Source organism: Bos mutus, chromosome 5 (assembly GCF_027580195.1).
Source record: "Bos mutus isolate GX-2022 chromosome 5, NWIPB_WYAK_1.1, whole genome shotgun sequence".
Classification (NCBI taxonomy): Eukaryota; Metazoa; Chordata; class Mammalia; order Artiodactyla; family Bovidae; genus Bos; species Bos mutus.
This window is the reverse complement of record NC_091621.1, coordinates 116,901,748-116,921,644: the sequence shown is the minus strand read 5'-3', so window position 1 is coordinate 116,921,644 and position 19,897 is coordinate 116,901,748. Positions and strand designations below refer to the sequence as shown.

The 19,897-nt window shown below is 45.5% G+C and overlaps 1 pseudogene; it reads right to left on the bottom strand.

The window, feature by feature from the left end:
• Positions 1 to 15,470: 15,470 nt before the first annotated feature.
• Positions 15,471 to 15,707, bottom strand: LOC102269067 (TP53-regulated inhibitor of apoptosis 1 pseudogene; annotated as a pseudogene).
• Between the last annotated feature and the right edge of the window lie 4,190 nt (positions 15,708 to 19,897).

Genomic DNA, 19,897 nt, shown 5'->3' with positions numbered 1-19,897 from the left:
TACCAAGGGAACATTTCATGCAAAGATGGGGTCAATAAAGGACAGAAATAGTATGGGCCTAACAGAAGCAGAAGATATTAAGAAGAGGTGGCAAGAATACACAGAAGAACTGTACAAAAAAGATCTTCACGACCCAGATAATCACAATGGTGTGATCACTGACCTAGAGCCAGACATCCTGGAATGTGAAGTCAAGTGGGCCTTAGAAAGTGTCACTATGAACAAAGCTAGTGAAGGTGATGGAATTCCAGTGGAGCTATTTCAAATCCTAAAAGATGATGCTGTGAAAGTGCTGCACTCAGTATGTCAGCAAATTTGGAAAACTCAGCAGTGGCCACAGGACTGGAAAAGGTCTGTTTTCATTGCAATCCCAAAGAAAGGCAATGGCAAAGAATGCTCAAACTACTGCACAGTTGCACTCATCTCACACGCTAGTAAAGTAATGCTCAAAATTTTCCAAGCCAGGCTTCAGCAATACATGAATCGTGAACTTCCAGATGTACAGGCTGGTTTTAGAAAAGGCAGAGGAACCAGAGTTCAAATTGCCAACATCTGTTGGATCATCAATAAAGCAAGAGAGTTCCAAAAAAAAATCTATTTCTGCTTTATTGACTATGCCAAAGCCTTTGACTGTGTGGATCACAATAAACTCTAGAAAATTCTTCAAGAGGTGGGAATACCAGACCACCTGACCTGCCTCTTGAGAAACCTGTATGGAGGTCAGGAAGTAACAGTTAGAACTGGACATGGAACCACAGACTGGTTCCAAATAGGAAAAGGAGTACGTCAAGGCTGTATATTGTCACTGTGCTCATTTAACTTATATACAGAGGACATCATGAGAAACGCTGGGCTGGTTGAAGCACAAGCTGAAATCAAGATTGCTGGGAGAAATATCAATAACCTCAGATATGGAGATGACACCACCCTTATGGCAGAAAGTGAAGAAGTGCTAACGAGCCTCTTGATGAAAGTGAAAGAGGAGAGTGAAAAAGTTGGCTTAAAGCTCAACATGCAGAAAACAAAGGTCATGGCATCCAGTCCCACACTTCATGGCAAATAGATGGAGAAACAGTGGAAACAGTGTCAGACTTTGGGGGGTGGGGGGGTGGGCTCAAAATCACTGCAGATGGTGATTGCAGCCATGAATTAAAAGATGCTTACTCCTTGGTAGAAAAGTTATGACCAACCTAGACAGCATATTGAAAAGCAGAAACATTACTTTGCCAACAAAGGTCTGTCTAGTTAAGGCTATGGTTTTTCCAGTAGTCATGTATGGATGTGAGGGCTGGACTATAAAGAAAGCTGAGTGTCAAAGATTTGATGCTTGGGTATATGAATGTCCTTACTTTGTAGGTGTTGAGTTACTTTGTAGCTTTTTGTTAAGAGAAAAGTTGGAAAAGAGGAATTTCCTTATCTGGTTTGATTCTTTGGTTTTTTGATGACATAGTTCACTTCAGTTCAGTTGCTCAGTCGTGTCCAACTCTTTGCGACCCCATGAATTGCAGCACGCCAGGCCTTCCTGTCCATCATCAACTCCCAGAGTCCACCCAAACCCATTTCCGAGTCGGTGATGCCATCCAACCATCTCATCCTCTGTCATCCCCTTCTCCTCCTGCCCTCAATCTTTCCCAGCATCTGAGTCTTTTCAAATGACCCTGAAATGATGCTTTCACATCAGGTGGCCAAAGTATTGGAGTTTCAGCTTCAACATCAGTCCTTCCAATGAACACCCAGGACTGATTTCCTTTAAGATGGACTGGTTGGATCTCCTTGCAGTCCAAGGGACTCTCAAGAGTCTTCTCTAGCACCACAGTTCAAAAGAATCAATTCTTCGGCGCTCAGTTTTCTTTTTAGTCCAACTCTCACACCCATACATGATACTGGAAAAGCCATAGCCTTGACTAGACGGATCTTTGTTGGCAAAGTAATGTCTCAGCTTTTTAATATGCTGTCTAGGTTGGTCATAACTTTCCTTCCAAGGAGAAGCAAGTGTCTTTTAATTTCATGACTGCAATCACCATTTGCAGTGATTTTGGAGCCCAGAAAAATAAAGTCTGACACTGTTTCCCCATCTATTTCCCATGAAGTGATGGGACCGGATGCTATGATCTTAGTTTTCTGAATGTTGAGCTTTAAGCCAACTTTTTCACTCTCCACTTTCACTTTCATCAGGAGGCTCTTTAGTTCTTCTTCACTTTCTGCCATAAGGGTAGTCATCTGCATATCTTAGGTTATTGATATTTCTCCCAGCAATCTTGATTCCAGCTTGTGCTTCAACCAGCCCAGTGTTTCTTATGATGTCCTCTGCATATAAGTTAAATAAGCACAGTGACAATATACAGCCTTGACGTACTCCTTTTCCTATTTGGAACCAGTCTGTGGTTCCATGTCCAGTTCTAACTGTTGCTTCCTGACCTCCATACAGGTTTCTCAAGAGGCAGGTCAGGTGGTCTGGTATTCCCATCTCTTTCAGAATTTTCCAGAGTTTATTGTGATCCTCACAGTCAAAGGCTTTGGCATAGTCAATAAAGCAGAAATAGATGTTTTTCTGGAACTCTTTTGCTTTTTCGATGATCCAGTGGATGTTGGCAATTTGAACTCTGGTTCCTCTGCCTTGTTTAAAACCAGCTTGATGACATAAGATGCTGTGTAATGGAAATGTCCATGCTCTGGAAGTTGCAAATCAAGGTACAGCCTTCACATATGTACAATTGGAAGGGCCTATTGAGTGTGTTTACCCATGATCCTTTCTCCTTCAGTTGACATCACTAGTGGAGACAACTGGGCAAGGGAAGAAAGCTGTTTGTGTAGATGGAGCCAATCAAAAACCTGGATTCATCTAAGCTTTATCTGTCTCCATCTAATATACCTGGACAAAGCTCACTTTGCTTTAAAAGTGTTCCAAGTAATGAAATCTAGATATAGCCAACACTACCAATTTAAGTTTGGGTATAAACCCAATGTACATTTGGATACCTAACTCCATCGCCTGGACAGGGAATTCCTCTCAGACAGCAATAAGGACTGTGCATATTCCCTTTATCTCTCCTTGGAGCGTAATCTTATGATTTTTAGCAACACAGGGAGGACTCAATCTGTCACCCGTGTGTGTGTGTGTGTGTGTGTGTGTGTGTGTGTATGTGTGTTAGTTGCTCAGTCATGTCCAACTCTTGTGACCTCATGAACTGTAGCCCACCAGGTTTCTTTGTCCATGGAATTTCCCAAGCAAGAATACTGGAGTGGGTTTCCATTCCCTTCTCCAGAGGATCTTCCCAACCCAGAGATTGAACCCAGGTCTCCCGCATTGCAGGCAGATTCTTTATAATCTGAGCCACCAGGCAAGAGGTCTGTCACCTTTGCCAAAATCCAATTAGAAAATCTTTGATCCTTTTTCCCCCAAAGAATGGAAGGAAGGAAAAAACAGTTCAAGGTTTTTTGACTCAGGAGTATTTCCCCAAATTAGTGGTTTTGCTCCCTTTTCAGAATTTTTCCTAAACATCTATAGCATACACAGATACATAATATGTTTGTATGTCGACTTGTTTGTTTGGAGGAAGACTTGTGTTTGGGAGAAGATGACATAGACATACTTTTCTCTATTTCTCCCATTAAATACAACTGAAAACCCTGGATATTATATGTAGAACAAACATACGAAGAATTCTGAAAGGTGGAAAAAAGAAAGCAGACTGGCTAGGACCCACTAAACAAGATGGTAGTGAATTCCATGGGTTTTTTTTTTACCTTGTGCATCCCAGACTCGATGCTAGGGAGGTCAGCAACGTGGAAGCACTAGCATGGCTAGACCAAAAACTAAGCTCTGATAAAGTCTGCCATCTAGCCAAAAAACCAGAAAAGGGGTAGTCTACACACACACACACACACACACACACACAGAAAATAAACACTCTGTTCCAGCCAAATGCCCACTGAAAAACTGTGGAGCCACTCACATCCACACCAGCAAAAGCCAAGAGGGAAGCCTAGACTTCCAACCTCATGAGACTGTAACAAGACACCCCATGCTGGGGTATGTCAGAGAGGCCAGGTAGGGAGCCCATTCCCACAGACCAGTCATTAGGCTCTTCCCCATTCCCTGCAGTGTCAGTGGGGACCCGTGGGATGGTCTGCCCAGCAGTAGGAGAAGCCCCAGCCCTTCAGGTGTCAACAAAAGCCAAATGGGGACTCTGGACTTCAATCTCCAAGTAGTAATGATAAGGCAGTGCCCCTCCTCTCCCTGCAAAAGTGGTGTAAAAATAACCCATTCAAACCCAGTCAAACAGAAGACACAGGGTTTACCTGGTGTACTAAAGGTTGGGGATTCGCCTGCCAATGTAGGGGACACAAGTTCAACCCCTGGTCCAGGAAGACCCCACATGCCACAGAGCAAGTAAGCCCTTGCACCACAACTACTGAGCTGATGTGCCACAACTACTGAAGCTCACCACCCAGAGCCTGTGCTCCACAACAGGCTCTGTTGAGAAACCACTGCAGTGAGAAGACAGCACATCGCAAGGAAGAGTAGCACAGCTAGAACCAGTGCGCAGCAATGAAGACGCATCGCAGCTAAAAATGAATAAATCAGTCTTTAAAAAGTGAAGATCCAGAGTCTATAACAAAAGGCAAAATTATCCAGGTTTCAGTAAGAAATCACTCATCATATCCAGAACCAGGCAGATCTCAAACTGAATGAAAAATGTCAACCAATAGATGCCAACACTGAGATGATAGAGATATTACAGTTATTTTCAGGCAGCCATGATAAATATGCTCAAACAAGCAAATACATACAAATTACAAATGAAAATTTTTATACCTTAAAAATACAGTAACCAAATTAAAAGCTGAGCAAATGAACTCAATGGTAGAATGGATAGGACAGAGTGGGGAAAAAATCAGTTAACTGGAAGATAAAACACAGAAATTACAACAGAAAAAAATTAGACCAAAAAGAAAATAAAAGAAAGAAAAAAAAAAACAGCCTCAGGGATCTTTGGGCCTATAACAAAAGATTTAACGTTTGTATATTTGTATCATCACAGTCCCAGAAGATAAAGAGGGCAGGGCTGAAAAAAATAGTCAACGTAATAATGGCTGAAAACTCAAATTTACCAAGAAACATAATCCTACAGATTATGAAACGAAGCAAAGCCCTGACAGGATTAACCCACAGGAATATACCAAGATACATCAAAATTAACCTTCAGAAAACCAAAGACAAAGAAAAATTATTCAAAAACTACCAGAGGAAAATGACATCTTGCCTATAGGAGAAATTAATTATGTTACCATCCTAGAGGTCAAAAGCCTGAAACGGGTCTCTCCAGGATCAAATTAAGGTAATCTGAATGTTTGTGCGTGCATCCTCAGTCATGTCCGACTCTTTGAGACTCTATGGGCTGCAGCCTGCCAGGCTGCTCTGTCCATGGAATTTTCCAAACAAGAATCCTGGAGTGGGTTGCCATTTCCTGTTCCAGAGGATCTTCCAGACCCAGGGATAGAACCCACATCTTCTGTGTATTTCCTGCCTTGGAGGTGTTTTCTTTACCACTAAGCCAAAAGCAACAGAGCTCTAGTCCTTCTTGGGAAAGCCTGTTTCCTGTCTCTCAAGACACTAGAGGCTACCCATATTATTTGTTTCATGGCCTCCTCCCTCCATCCTCCATTCAGCCAGCAAGCCCATGCCAAGTTCTTCTCACACTACCACCCCTCTTTCTCTCCTTTCTGCCTCCTTCTTCTAATTATAAAGACCTCTGTGAATGCCATGGGCTCATTTGGATAATCCAGGATAATCTCCCCATATTAGGATCAGCTGATTATCAACCTTAATGATTCTGCAAACTTAATTCCCCTTTTGCCTAAAATATCCATAGGTTCCAGGGATTATGACATAGACATCTTTCAGGGGACATGATTCTGCACCACACTATTGAAAATATCCTTCAGAAATGAAGGGAAAATCAGGACTTCCCTGGTGATCCAGAGGTTAAGAATCCACCTTGCAGTGCAGGGAACGTGGGTTTGATCCCTTGGTCGGGAAACTAACATCCCACATGCCATGGAGTAGTTGAGCCCAACGTGCTGCAACTCCTGAGCGAAGGCACCACAACTAGAGAGTCCATGCAGCACAGTGAAGGGCCCCACATGGCCACAACCAAGGCACAGAGCAGCTAAATAAATACATACATTCTCTTTTTAAAGAAGGGAAAATCAAGACAACCTCAATAAAGGAAAACTACAGAGAATATGTCACCACAGATCTGCCTTAAATGAAGGGCTAAAAGGAGTTCTCTAAGAAAAACTCTTGGAACATCATAAAAGAAGAAAGAATACACTAAGCAAAAATATGGATCAATACAATAGGCTTGGGTTTTCTAAAATGTGCTTGACAGTTGAAACAAAATTATAGCACTGCTGTTTGGAATAAGCACTAGCTAAAAGCATGAAACCTGTATTTGAATCACAATTCTCCTGCTGGTTGGTCATATTCACTGTCTATGAGTTGCAATAACTTTGACCTGACCCCTCATTTTCTCGTTTACAACCTGGGGGAGATAGAACTCGTTAGATATCTAAAAGGCCTCCATCTAGAAAATCTGTGATGTTAGGCTGTGACTGTCATTCAGTGAATAATGTCAAATGCCCTATCTAAAAACCAGTGTGATAGTCCATTTTAATTCAGTAGTTCAGTAAATATGCATCAAACACAAGCCCCTATGCTAATTCCCTAATTCCTTATTATTTACACTGGTAAAAGGCCTTGACCAGATACTTACATCACCTTTAAATCCTGCTTCCGGGCATTAACCTTTCCTATCCCACCACCAGCACCACATACAACACTTCCTGCCCTTAGAAGCATTCTAAAAGAGGCTGCTCCCACCCAGCTTCCCAACCTGACTTCCATCGAGGCCCCTAAGGCATTCACTGATTGTAAAAAGTATCACTTCAAGAAAATGAGAAGATGAGCCACAGACTAGAACAAAAGATTTGCAAAACACATGTCTGATAAAGGAGTGGCATCCAGTGGTAAAGAACCCTCCTGTCAATGCAGGAGATTTGAGTTCGATCCCTGGGTCAGGAAGATCCCCTGGAGAAGGAAATGGCAACCCACTCCAGTATTCCTGCCCTGGGAAATCCTACAGACAGGGAAGCCTGGTGGGCTACAGTCCATGGGGTCTCAAAGAGTCAGACAGGACTAAGCGGCAGAACAGAAGCATCTAAGATATGAGAACACTCAAAACTCAATAGGAAGATGACAACCCAATTTTAAAATGAGCAAAAGATCTGAAGAGACACCTTACCAAAGACGATATACAGATGGAATATAAGCATGTGAAAAGATGCTCAACATCAAATGTCATTAGGGAAATGCAAATTGAAACAATAATACACTACTACACACTTATGAAACTCCAGTATTTTGGCCACCTCATACAAAGAGTTGACTCATTGGAAAAGACTCTGATGCTGGGAGGGATTGGGGGCAGGAGGAGAAGGGGACGACAGAGGATGAGATGGCTAGATGGCATCACTGACTCTATGGACTTGAGTTTGGGTAAACTCTGGGAGTTGGTGATGGACAGGGAGTCCTGGCATGCTGCAATTCATGGAGTCGCAAAGAGTCAGGACACGACTGAGGGACTGAACTGAACTGAACTGGCACACTTATTAGAATGGCCAACGTCTAATATTCTGAGAACACCAAATGCTGCTGAGGTAGTGGAGCAAAAAGAACTCTCATTCATAGCTGGTGGAAATGCAAAATGGTATAGTCACTTTGGAAGACAAAATTAAGCATACTCTAACCCTGTGAACCAGTAATAAAGATACATACAAGGAAGAACAAGGTGAGAGAATTTGCTTCACCAGATATCAAGAGTTATAAACAATATGGTATTTGATACAAGAACAGATAAATTAATGTACTAACAAACAGATAAATTGATTTACTGAGCAGAAATCAGTTTGTCATGGGACTTCTCTGGCGGTCCAGTTGTTAAAACTCCACTCTTTCACTGCAAGGGGCACAGGTTCAATCCCTGGTCAGGGAACTAAGATCCTGTATACTACATGGTGTGGCCAAAAAACAAACAAACAAAAAAAGTCAGTTTATCGTTACACAGTAAGGCATACATGACCAAACTTCTATCATGCTTACCTAGGAACACTCTTACACATATATGTCTGGTGGTACACAGGTATAAAAATGTACACAATGGCATTGCCTATAGTATTCCCAAGTAGTGCTCAATCCCTCAGTCATGTCTGGCTTTTTGTGGTCACATAGACTGTAACCCGCCAGGCTCCTCTGTCCATGGAATTTTCCAGGTAAGAATATTGGAGGGGGTTGCCATTTCCTCCTCCAAGGGATCTTCCTGACCCAGGGATCATACCCAAGTCTCTTGCATCTCCTCCCTTGGCAGGTGCATTCTTTACCACTAGCACCACCTGGGAAGGCCATAATATTCCCAAATTGGAAACAAACAAACAAAAACTTGAACTCCAATGCAGTCGTGGCAAAGGTTGTGGGGAGGAGATAGTGTTCAGATCACTTGTGTCTTCAGCTCATAAGTCACCAGGCAATGAAGAGTCATATGGAGAAGACTATACACGATCCAGAAATCCTGGATGGGACTCGAATGTGTCTTTTGGGAAGGAGGGGTGTGTATTCTCCACGTGGGAAGAAGGGTGAAATGGATATTGCGCCCAAAACACCAGGAGGATGGACTGCTGCAGAGACTGCCAGCTGATTACTGAAACACTCCACCTCGTCCTGGCCACACAGCTGAACTACATTTCCCAGCCTCCCCAGCTGTGTAGGTGGCCAAATGACTGGATAGTAGCTAATGGAAACTGAGCAGAATGATAATCACCCCTTCCAGGCCTGGTCTGTGAAATCCCCCAACGTGCCATCCTCTGATACTTGCTCTTTCCAGCTTGGTACAGCCAACCGTACACGGTGACCTTGGAAATCCTGTGTTGGCAACGGCTGAGGCACAGATGGATACAGCCTGGGTCTCTAATTCAAAATGATTGGACCAAGCAAAGCAGTATTCCAGAATTTGGAACAATACATAATACAATCCAGATACGTATATTTGCTCAGGTCCACATTCCTTCATCTTAAACTCTTGGGACCAGTTATGTTTCAGTAGGGCTTCCCTGGTGGCTCAGATGGTAAAGAATCTGCCTGCAATTCGGGAGACCTCGGTTCGATTCCTGGGTTGGAAAGATCCCCTGGAGGAGGGAATGGCAATCCACTCCAATATTTTTGCCTGGAGAATCCCATGGACAGAGGAGCCTGGCAGGCTACAGTCCATGAGGTCGCAAAGAGTCAGCCATGACTGAGCGACTAAGCACAGCACAGCACATGTTTCAGTATCCCGATCTCTGGAGATTTTATTGAGGTAAACGTAGGCTATGTATTATACACCAGTCTATGTGAATTACATACCTTCCCTGACCAGCTCTGGGACAGCCTCTCAGAATCAAGCACATTAATATTTCTTCTGGGGACTTCCCTGGTGGTCCAGGGGCTAAGACTTCTCGTTCTCAATGCAGGGGGCCCAGGTTTGATCCCTTCAGGGAACTAGATCCCACATGTAGCAACTAAGAGTTTCCATGCCTCAAGTGAAGAAAAAAAAAAAAAACAGATCCCACATGCCAAAACTAAAGATCACATTTGCCACAACTAAGACCTGGCGCAGTCAAATTAATTCAGCCGCTCAGTTGTGTCCTCTTTGCGACCCCATGGACTGCAGCACGCCAGGCCTCCCTGTCCTTCACCATCTCCCAGAGTTTGCTCAAATTCATGTCCATCGAGTCAGTGATGCCATCCAACCATCTCATCCTCTGTCATCCCCTTCTCTTCCTGGCTTCAATCTTTCCCAGCATCAGGGTCTTTTTCCAATGAGTCAATTCTTTGCATCAGGTGGCCAAAGTATTGGAGTTTCAGCTTCAGCATCAGTCCTTCCAATAAACTCCAGGACTCTCCTTTAGGATGGACTGGTTGGATCTCCTTGCAGTCCAAGGGACTCTCAAGAGTCTTCTTCAATACCACAGTTCAAAAGCATCAAATTAATTAATTAAAATACTTCTTCGGAAAAATATGAATATTTACTTTGAAATGAAGTCTATGAATAGTTTCACCTGTTCAGGACAGGATGAATTTTGGCATTAGACTACCTAAAAACACTTTTGGTTTTCAAAATTTTGTGGATTTCAGGATTGCAGGTGAGAGACTTTGTGGCTATGCAGCCAAATCCCATAGTAAAATAAAGGTTTAGAAGTAATAAGAGAAAATAAATAATGGGGGAAATATTGGTTTCAGGGTCAGGCTATGCCAGTGACAATGAAATTAAACTTTGTTGAAGGGATTCTCCAATCAGGAGGCTGATGTGATGTCAAGCCCACACTCCATTGGCTCAGCCTTTTGGCCACCTTAGTAGCAGAGGAGGCTGGGAAATATAATTTAGCTGATGCCTACAGTGGGCTGGACTAAGTTTTGTTGAGAAGCTGACGATCTCTACAACAGTCCACGCTTCTGGTTACCATTGTGAGGCTGTACCAAAGATGATGAAATTAAACTCCATTGAAAGGATTTTCCAACCAAGAGGTTGGTAGGGCTGTTTTGATCATCTAGTTTTCAGTTGTTCCCTTGTGAACTGTACTGCAGATCTGAGGGACCCTCTACTGGATGGGGAAGATCCCCTGGACAAGGGCATGGCAACCCACTCCAGTATTCTTGCCTGGAGAGTGCCATGGACAGAGGAGCCTGGTAGGCTACAGTCCATAAAGTTGCAGTCAGACACGACTAAAGCGACTTAGCACAGCACAGCACAGCACTCGGCTGTGTCCTGGCTGGGAGCGCCCTTCTGGCACACCCTGTCTTGTCTGGGCCATGCCTTCTCCATCTCCACAGATTTCTTTGGGTCCATCAGTTTCTGCTGCTGCTGCATTGCTTCAGTCGTGTCCGACTCTGTGCGACCCCATAGACGGCAGCCAACCAGGCTTCCCCTCCCTGGGATTCTCCAGGCAAGAACAGTGGAGTGGGTTGCCATTTCCTTCTCCAACGCAGGAAAGTGAAAGGTGAAAATGAAGTCGATTAGTCGTGTCCAACTCTAGCGACCCCATGAACTGCAGCCCACCAGGCTCCTCCGTCCATGGGATTTTCTAGGCAAAAGTACTAGAGTGGGGTGCCATTGCCTTCTCCAATCAGTTTCTGACCCAATCACTAATACCAGCTCCACAAATACCCCATAATTGTGAATATTTGTGATGTCTGATGTGCATAGAAAAGTCTATTACCAGTTACCTGGGGTTTAAATTAATGTTTAATTTATTAAAATTGTGAGTATAAAACACAGTTTTGCTCAAACCTTGACATTCAACTTACAAATCTTGAAATTCTATTTCTAAATGTACTAATTTTTTTTTAAATTGCTTCCACTTGTTCTTTGATTGATGTTTAAATCAACTTGAACAGATTTACATTTCTTTAGCAATTAGTTTCATCTACAAAGTTAGTAAAATTTCCATAACTGTTTTACACCATATTCATATGCTTGATATATCGGATTTTTTTTCCCCTTGTGCACTTTAATTGCCTGACAAGGTAGACTTAAAAATACTCACAAAATCATTCTTATAACATATGCAGCTCTTGTAAATCTAATTACTTAATTCACTATGTTCTGCTGTTTGATTTCTCTTAAATGTTCTAATACTTTATTTATTTTTTTGTTTGTTTAAATTTATTTATTTGTTTATAAACTTGAGCAATGTCTTACACCTTTCAACTAAAAATCATAATTCTGAAATTAACAGATATTTCAAGTTGGAAACACAAAGCTTACCTTAACATCAAGATATTACAATTACTTCACAGTCTCTATACTAAATTCTACACCTCCTCAGGAGACCAGTTTGACCTTGTTGGAAAGGCTGAGGTTAGTAGGTCAAAAAATTAGTGCCGTAAACAATTGGCTGTCAGATTGAAGAGCAGAGCAGGAGAGCTAGGGGGCTATAGGCAGTCACAGTAACCCCCTACCTCCACCCCTGTGAACTTAGACTTCTCCAGGTGGAGTTACCTCCGCTGACCGCAGGGTGAGCTTTCAGCTGGACTAGCTCACAGTTCACAGCAGCTGCTGCTGCTGCTGCTGCTAAGTCGCTTCAGTCGTGTCCGACTCTATGCGACCCCATAGACAGCAGCCCACCAGGCTCCCCTGTCCCTGGGATTCTCCAGGCAAGAATACTGGAGTGGGTTGCCATTTCCTTCTCCAATGCATGAAAGTAAAAAGTGAAAGTGAAGTCACTCAGTCGTGTCCGACTCTTTGTGACCCCATGGACTGCAGCCTACCAGGCTCCTCCATCCATGGGATTTTCCAGGCAAGCGTACTGGAGTGGGGTGCCATTGCCTTCTCCATTCACAGCAGCAGGGCATCTTTATCCCACCTTGGGTAGATGGACTGCTACCACACTCCCACCTAGAGGTCAGCTAATTTCCTTCACTTATTAAATCCACTGTATTTTTCTTTGGGGGGCTTTCCCAGTCACTCAGCAATAAAGAATCTGCCTGCAATGCAGGAGACATGAGTTCGATCCCTGGGTGGGGAAGATTCTTGCCTGGAAAATTCCATAGACAGAGGAGCCTGGAAGGCTGAGGTCCATGGAGTTGCAAAGTCAGATGCAACTGAGCACCCTTTTTTTAACCTGATCCTGTCAATGGCCTCTTTTCTCTAAGCCTCTAATTAAGGGTCATCAGACCCACCCGCATAAACCTCCTATTCCTTTTCAAACCTGCCTGACCTCTAAGACCTCACACTCCTCCCATATGTGCCTAGCCTGTCTTTAAAGACCACAGACCTTTCTTCCAAAGAAATCGACATCTTCCTCCAGCTCAATCAGCCTTGCATTGCATTGGCCAAAGAGTTCATTCGAATTTTTTCTGTAACATTATACAAAAACTCTGAATAAACTTTTTGGCCAACCCAATATTTTTCCTTCAAAATTTCACCTTTCTTATTCCAGGAGAAAGGTCAAATCCTATATTGTTATTTTGTTGTTGCTGTTTTTAAGCAGTTCTTTCTTGACTCCTTGAGCAAGCATGTTTCTTAGACTCTGAATATTCCAGACACTGCCCTCTTGAATTGCCTTCACAAGCCCTTGTATATAAGGGTAATAAGTTCAATTATTTTTCTATGTCCACATGAAAATGGCATGAGTGAGTGAGTGAAGTTGCTCAGTCGGGTCCGACTCTTTGCGATCTCGTGGACTGTAGCCTACCAGGCTCCTCTGTCCATGGGATTTTCCAGGCACTAGTCCTGGAGTGGATTGCCATTTCCTTCTCCAGGGGATCTTCCCAACCCAGGGATCGAACCCAGGTCTCCCGCATTGTAGACAGACGCTTTATCATCTGAGCCACATTCTCCATGAAAATGGCATATCCTCTGTTAAATAAGCGATCTTCACTCCTTTTGATATCTTCATTGGAAAAAAATATACCACCCTTGGTAGCTAAAACCACAGTCCAAAATTCAAATTCTTGGCCAAGGACTATATACTTGACCAAAGGATGATAAAGGCTACAGTTCCAGAGCTACCTGGAGATAGTTGTGGGTATCTCTTGAGAGCTTGTGGATAAGCCTAATGACCTGAGATATTGAACTCTCCACATTTCACTCCCTTGTCCTTCACTGACACAGTTCACAAGGACAGGTACGGCCTACCTGGGCCTGCACAAGGCTCACAGACACAGAGTCAGGAGTGAACGTGAAACTCAGCTCCTTTTGAGGTCTGAGCTCAACCTAAATTCTGACTGAAAACCACTACAGAACAAAAAGCTATTCCATCCACCAGTCTTACCTGGAAAGCATTTATAGCTAAGATCCTGCTTATTTTGAGCAAAGACCGTCTATTGGTGAACTAACCTCTATTTTTGCCTTACTATAGTACCAGGTCACCTCTGACCATGAAGTCAGCACCTGAAAGCCAGTGAGCTCTTGCTTATAGAGATCTTAGCCACTCCTGTGGCTAAGATCCACCACCTATTAAAAAAAAAACTCTGTGCTTATTTAAATCAGCCTGAAAACTATGAAAATAGCCACTCTCCCATGGGCATTGGCCACAATAACCTTCTGTAAGCTGCCAAGTGAAGAAAAACCCAGGCATGTCTAGCTCCAAAGCACGTGTTCAAAACCACAAGCCTGGGGACTTCCCTGGCAGTCCAGTGGTTAGGACTCTGAGCTTCCAATGCAGGGGTTTCGAGTTCCATCCATAGTCGGGGGAACTAAGATCTCACATGCTGCGTAGCACAGTCAAAAAAATAAATAAATACACATTAGAAATAAATACAATCACCATTTGTTTTTTTTCTACAAGCCATGCTGCCAGAGTCTGGGGGCGGTGGCAGAGGGGCAAGGAACTTCAGCGATCCTGCCATCCCCTAGAGGCCATGTTTCAAAGACCCCTTCATCGTCTGCCCATCTTCCAATAATTAATGATAATGATAGCTCATGTATATTATGCTGATTCTGAGTTGCGTCAGAAAAAGTGATTTTTTTTAAACTAAATATTACAATTTATTCCATTTTCATGATTACAGGCATTACAGGGCAGGGTGAATAAACAAGGCAAACAAAGCAACCTCTTTTCCATCCCGCCCCACCCCCATTTAATCATAGGCAGCATTTTGGCATTTTTACGATATACAGCTGGACTTAATTCATTGACATAGGTTGGAAGCTGGCAGCACCAAATCTTTGTAATTTAGGATCTTTCTCCATAGCCACTTCAAGAATTTTAATTCCTGAACTACACCATGAACTCTGAAATGCAGCATTCATGAAGCTTTTACATCTTAATATGAGCTCTGACACCTCTTGTTAAGATAGGGAACTGTCTTAACAGGAAGACTGAAATCCATCTTCCTCTTGGCTAACCCAGTCCACCAGCAACCTTAACAGTTAAATTACTATATAAAAATAAAACGGCGCTCCCAAGCATTGACTGCAACTGTTGTGCTGGGAACCCTTTCTGGAGCACTAGTTCTCTCATAGAAAAGAGATCTTAACCAGTTACTTCCAAGAATAAATAACCCCAGTAGAGTGTCTGTAATGTCCTTCAAAGAATGACTCAGGGTCAGGCAATCTTAGACATCCTGATAAGGTTACGAGTCTTTTCATACAAGACATATTTAAAACTAACCCCAGACCAAGTATTACAACCATAATCCCCCAAAATCCCATTATTTAGAACACCGAGTTCCTGCTGAGATGCCAAAGCCAGAAATCTCAAAGCAAAGAGTGACAGTTTATCATCTTTTACAAGTGAGAGAAAAATATCAAGGAGGAAAGGAAACTCCTCCCTCCTAAATTAATCAAATCAATGCTATCTTCAGTTCTGACAAGAACCAGAGTCCTCAATTTCCTGATTTGAGATGTCCATTTTCAAGGTGACTGTCAAGGTCAAGAAGAGCTTTCAGGCTTTTCTTTGCCATGACCCATGAACTCCAGTCCTTCAGCAGGAATCTCCTTCTCCTTTATTGCTTTCTGATCTGAACACACTGATGGTAGTGCTTGAAGAGGTCAATGCATGGGTCCCTGGAGCAGTGCGCCCTGAGGAACTTCTTGGCAAACCAGTGACTGAAGCACTGGTGGGTGCACGCATTTCATGTTGGTGCAAGCCTCCCCTAGGCTGTTCATGGCGTGGGCCGGAAAAAGTGATCCTATTGAAGCCTCACTGAACCCTTGGAGTAAGCAATTCTTTTGACAGCCAATGAGCCATCACTTAGAGAAGCTGAAGACCAAGGCTGAACACTAAGTTGCTGAGATGTGAACATGGGGGTGGGAGGTGGGGGTGGGGGTTCCTCAATCCCTCTTCCCTCCTCCCTTACTCCTCCTCCCCATCCAATCCCTGGCAGGAGTGCCCCCTGTGCTTTGGAATTTCCTCAAAACAGCAAGATGATGCAGGAAGAGCAGGGCCCGGAGGTGGAGGGTCGTTGGCTGGGTGGTCTGTGGGGGGCCGCCGGACTTCCAGGGGGACTAGGCAGCTGAGTCGCCTGGGCCTGGTACCCTGGGCCTTTGCCCTTCTGTCGTTTGCAAGTGACGTCACCGCCTCTCCACAGCTCCTGTGCCTTTTGGACTTCTCCCTGTCTGTGGCGCCCTGAGGACAGGAAGACTCCTCTCCCTTTATTAGGCTAACTGAAAATCAGGGGTTTTCTCAACTTCTGCTTTTGCCCTTAGCCTCTTCCCAAAGAACCAGCCACGCAGAAGCCCATGGAGAAATGGCAACGTAACCCCAACTCAGCTGTTTAAGGGAAAAGATCATGTCTGGTGGGGAGGTGGGTGGGACTGAAGACTTGGGGTGAGAACCTCGGATATTTAGGGCAGGTCTTCGAGACTGGACATTATATTCGGGCTGGACGTTCCCTTATCCTGTGGGTGAGAATCCTCAGGCAGGCATCACCGGCTTCCAATTCCTTCAATGACAAAGCCAGCCCCATCACATCCCAGAGTCTGCATTCCCCACCCCTCCCACCCACCGTTGCTAAATTTAAACCTCATCTGTCCTTTTCCTGTAGAACGAGGTTATTTTAGGGAGCGACAGCAGCGTGGTGCCGCGGGAGACGCAGCGACACCAGCGCGATGAAAATAAGCGTGCCAGCTCCTCCCGTCTCTCAGATGCGCCTGCCTGCCGGCCTGGACTCACCCATCTCTCTCCGCACCAGCTCCCTTCCTGCCGCTCCTTGTCTTTCCAGGAGGGGGCGCCCCGGAGCAGGAGGCCTCAGCAGGTCGCTGGGTGAGAAGAGGGCTTCAGGGGAGGCAGAGTCCAGGACGCCCGGAGCCCACAGTGCACCGAGGAGCACTGAGGATGCAAGCTCAGCTCATGCTACAGGCACCCTGGAAAGGTCCTAGGGTCTGGGTGTGTGTGTGTTGGTCGTTCAGTCGTCTCTAACTCTTTGCAGCCCCATGGACTGTAGCCCACCAGCTCCTCTGTTCATGGGATTCTCCAAACAAGAATACTGGAGTGGGTTGCCATTCCCTCCTCCAAGGGGTCTTCCCAACCCAGGGATCCAACCCAGGTCTAATGCATTGCAAGCAGATTCTTTACCATCTGAGCCACCAGGAAAGGCCAGGGTCTAGGTGATTCACCAGTCGACTGGTCTAGAGGAACCCCGAGGGGAACCAGAGGACATATTTTGGGGGGACAACATGCAGAGAAGGTAATATGAGCTCTTCCACGGGTGCTAGGAGACTGGGAGCAGACATGTCATGCCTGACCTGTCCCAGCAAAGCCCCCAAGGCAGGGGCTGGCAGCTGCCGAAATGCAGGTTTTAGGATCGTGGAAAGGTTGCAGTGTGGTGGAATCCTGATGTGGTCAGAGCCCTGGTGTGTGTGTGTGCGTGAATGTCCACCTTCCCAGAAGACACAAAGGTGAGCATTCAGGTCTCTGGTCTAGTAATAGGATGCAGACACTTGATTCTTGATCACTTGGTTACTGTCTCTGCCTCTACAGCTTCTCTCAAGGGTCTGGCTCTCCATCATGCACTTTTCAGGAAGCTCATCAGTTTTCACTGCAGAGAATGGACTTAAGAGGAAAACAGGCTTTCAGTGTGAAAGAGAAGGTCCAAATGAGGCCAAAGGAGATGTTTGCTGTATCAAATTACATGAGGAGAGAAATGGGAAGCCCTGCCCAAGTCCTGGCGTCCTGAGGCTTTGGGAGGTTCTGTGAGGGAGGTTGGGGAACTTTCCAGGAGATCTTGAGCAACAAAATAGAAACCCATTTGGACTCCTGCCTGCCACCCCTTCTCTGCACAATGGGAGTCAGCATCTTGCCTCACTCCTGATTCCCATTTCCAGTGTGTGTGTGAGAGAGAGAGAGAGAAAAAGAGAGAGAGACTGAGAGAGGAGAATGAGTCCACAAGCAAGAGTGGTCACTTGGGGCAATGTGGGGGCACATGAGCTTCAAAGTCTTCTCCAGGACCCACCCACCCCATGGTGACATGGCCACCTGCCCAGCTGTCATGTCAGGAGGTTCTGGCAGCCATGGGCTGGCATCTGGGGTGTCAGCGCTACGGATGAACAGGAGGGACAGGAAAGGCTGCACCGATAAGACACAATCAGTGATCCATGACCCTGGAGAGTCCCCAGGAAACGAATGCAGAAAGGTGCATTTCAGAAGAAACCATGGTTGGTCCCAGAGATGGATGATCCAGGGAGGCCGGGACTGGGCAGACGCTAAGAGATGGACTCTGTGCTGCTGACGTGTTTACTTGCCCCATCTGCTCCCAAGAGCTGGGGCTTGAACTTGAATGAAGATCCCAGGTCCTGAGTCTTGGCCACACTGTGGGGGCTCCAGGGGCAAATGGGCTTCCCATTTGGTGGCGCTAATGGTAAAGAATCCACCTGCCAGTGCAGAAAATCTGGAGATGCGGGTTTGATCCCTGGGTTGGGAAGACCCCCTGGAGTAGGAAATGGCAACCCACTCCAGAATTCTTGCCTGAAGAATTCCATGCAGAGGATCCTGGCAGGCTACAGTCCATGGGGTCGCAAAGAGTCAGAAACGACTGACTGACTGAGCACAAGGGCAAACACTTGGCTCCACTGCTCTGTGTGGGAAGCTGTGGACCCTGAGGCCAGGGGTGTGTGAGGACTAGGAGGGACAGTAAGAGGAGAGGGGTGAGCTCCCTGAAGCTTAAGACCAAAGACTAAAATCTTACTCTCACACCTTGTTAGCACTGAGGCTTCGATATCTGAAGGCTCTGCCCATTGAGCCATTGCTCTGAGCAGCTCCAGGGAGAACAGGCAGGCTGCCTCCCACGTGTTATTGCCACAGACATTGAAACATGACCTTGGCATCCACAAGGGCCCCTCCAGGAGAGGGTTCTGCAGGCACCTGCTGGGTCACATCTGTCCTTTGTGCACTGACGCCCCCAGGCCAGAGGGCCACCAGAGAAGCTCCCCTCTCCCCTCCTACCAATTCATCTTTTCTCATAGAATCAATCTGAGAGCCACACGCATCTCATTCATCCTTCAGAGCCCCTACTGCACACCAGACCCTGTGTGAGTTCTGAGGACACAGAGAGTCTGGTAGTGGAGACAGATATGAACCATCAGGTAGTGAAGAGGGCTGTGATGGAGGCATGAACAAGAGGTGCCAGGGCACAGAAGACTTCCTGGAAGAGGCAACGCTGCATCCTGAGTGATAAGGACAAGATGGCTAGGCACACTAGACAGAGCAAACGGTATGTGCAAAGACAGAGACAAGAAGCAGCAGGGCAGGTTTGGGGAAAGACTAGTGGTTTGTGTGACTGGTACCTAGGTGTGCAGGGGTGGTGGCAGGGAGGACCAGGGAGGTGGGGGAGGGGGGTTGAGGGGGCCTCTCAAGGTGTCCAAACTTGACCCTGACAGTGATTTGGAAGTAGGGAAGGTTCCAGGAGGAGAACCTGAACTTTAGAAAAGCTACTCCGACCCAGAGGTGAGTGGAGTGGAGTAAAACACTGGGGGCAAGGAGGAGAGGTAGGAGGCAGGTAGGTGACAGGCAGGCAACAGGTAGGCGACACATAAGAGGTTCTTGCAACAGACCAGGCACATACTGAAGATATAAGCCAAGGAAGCACCAGCAATGGGGTGCTGGGGAGAAAAAGACATTTGAGAGATTTTAAGGGGTAAAAAGTGAAAATGAGAGGGTTAGTCACCATGTGGACATGAGGTTAAGGGAGAGGGAGAAATCCCAACCCACTCCCAGGTCTCTGGCTCAGGTAACGGGGAGAAAGGTGAAATGGACAGAGCAGAATCTGGGCCAAGGTTGCATCTGAAGTACAGGATGCCCTAGTGGAGCTGCCAACAGGTAGTTGGGTGGGAGGTCTACATGGACATTAACACATGGCCGG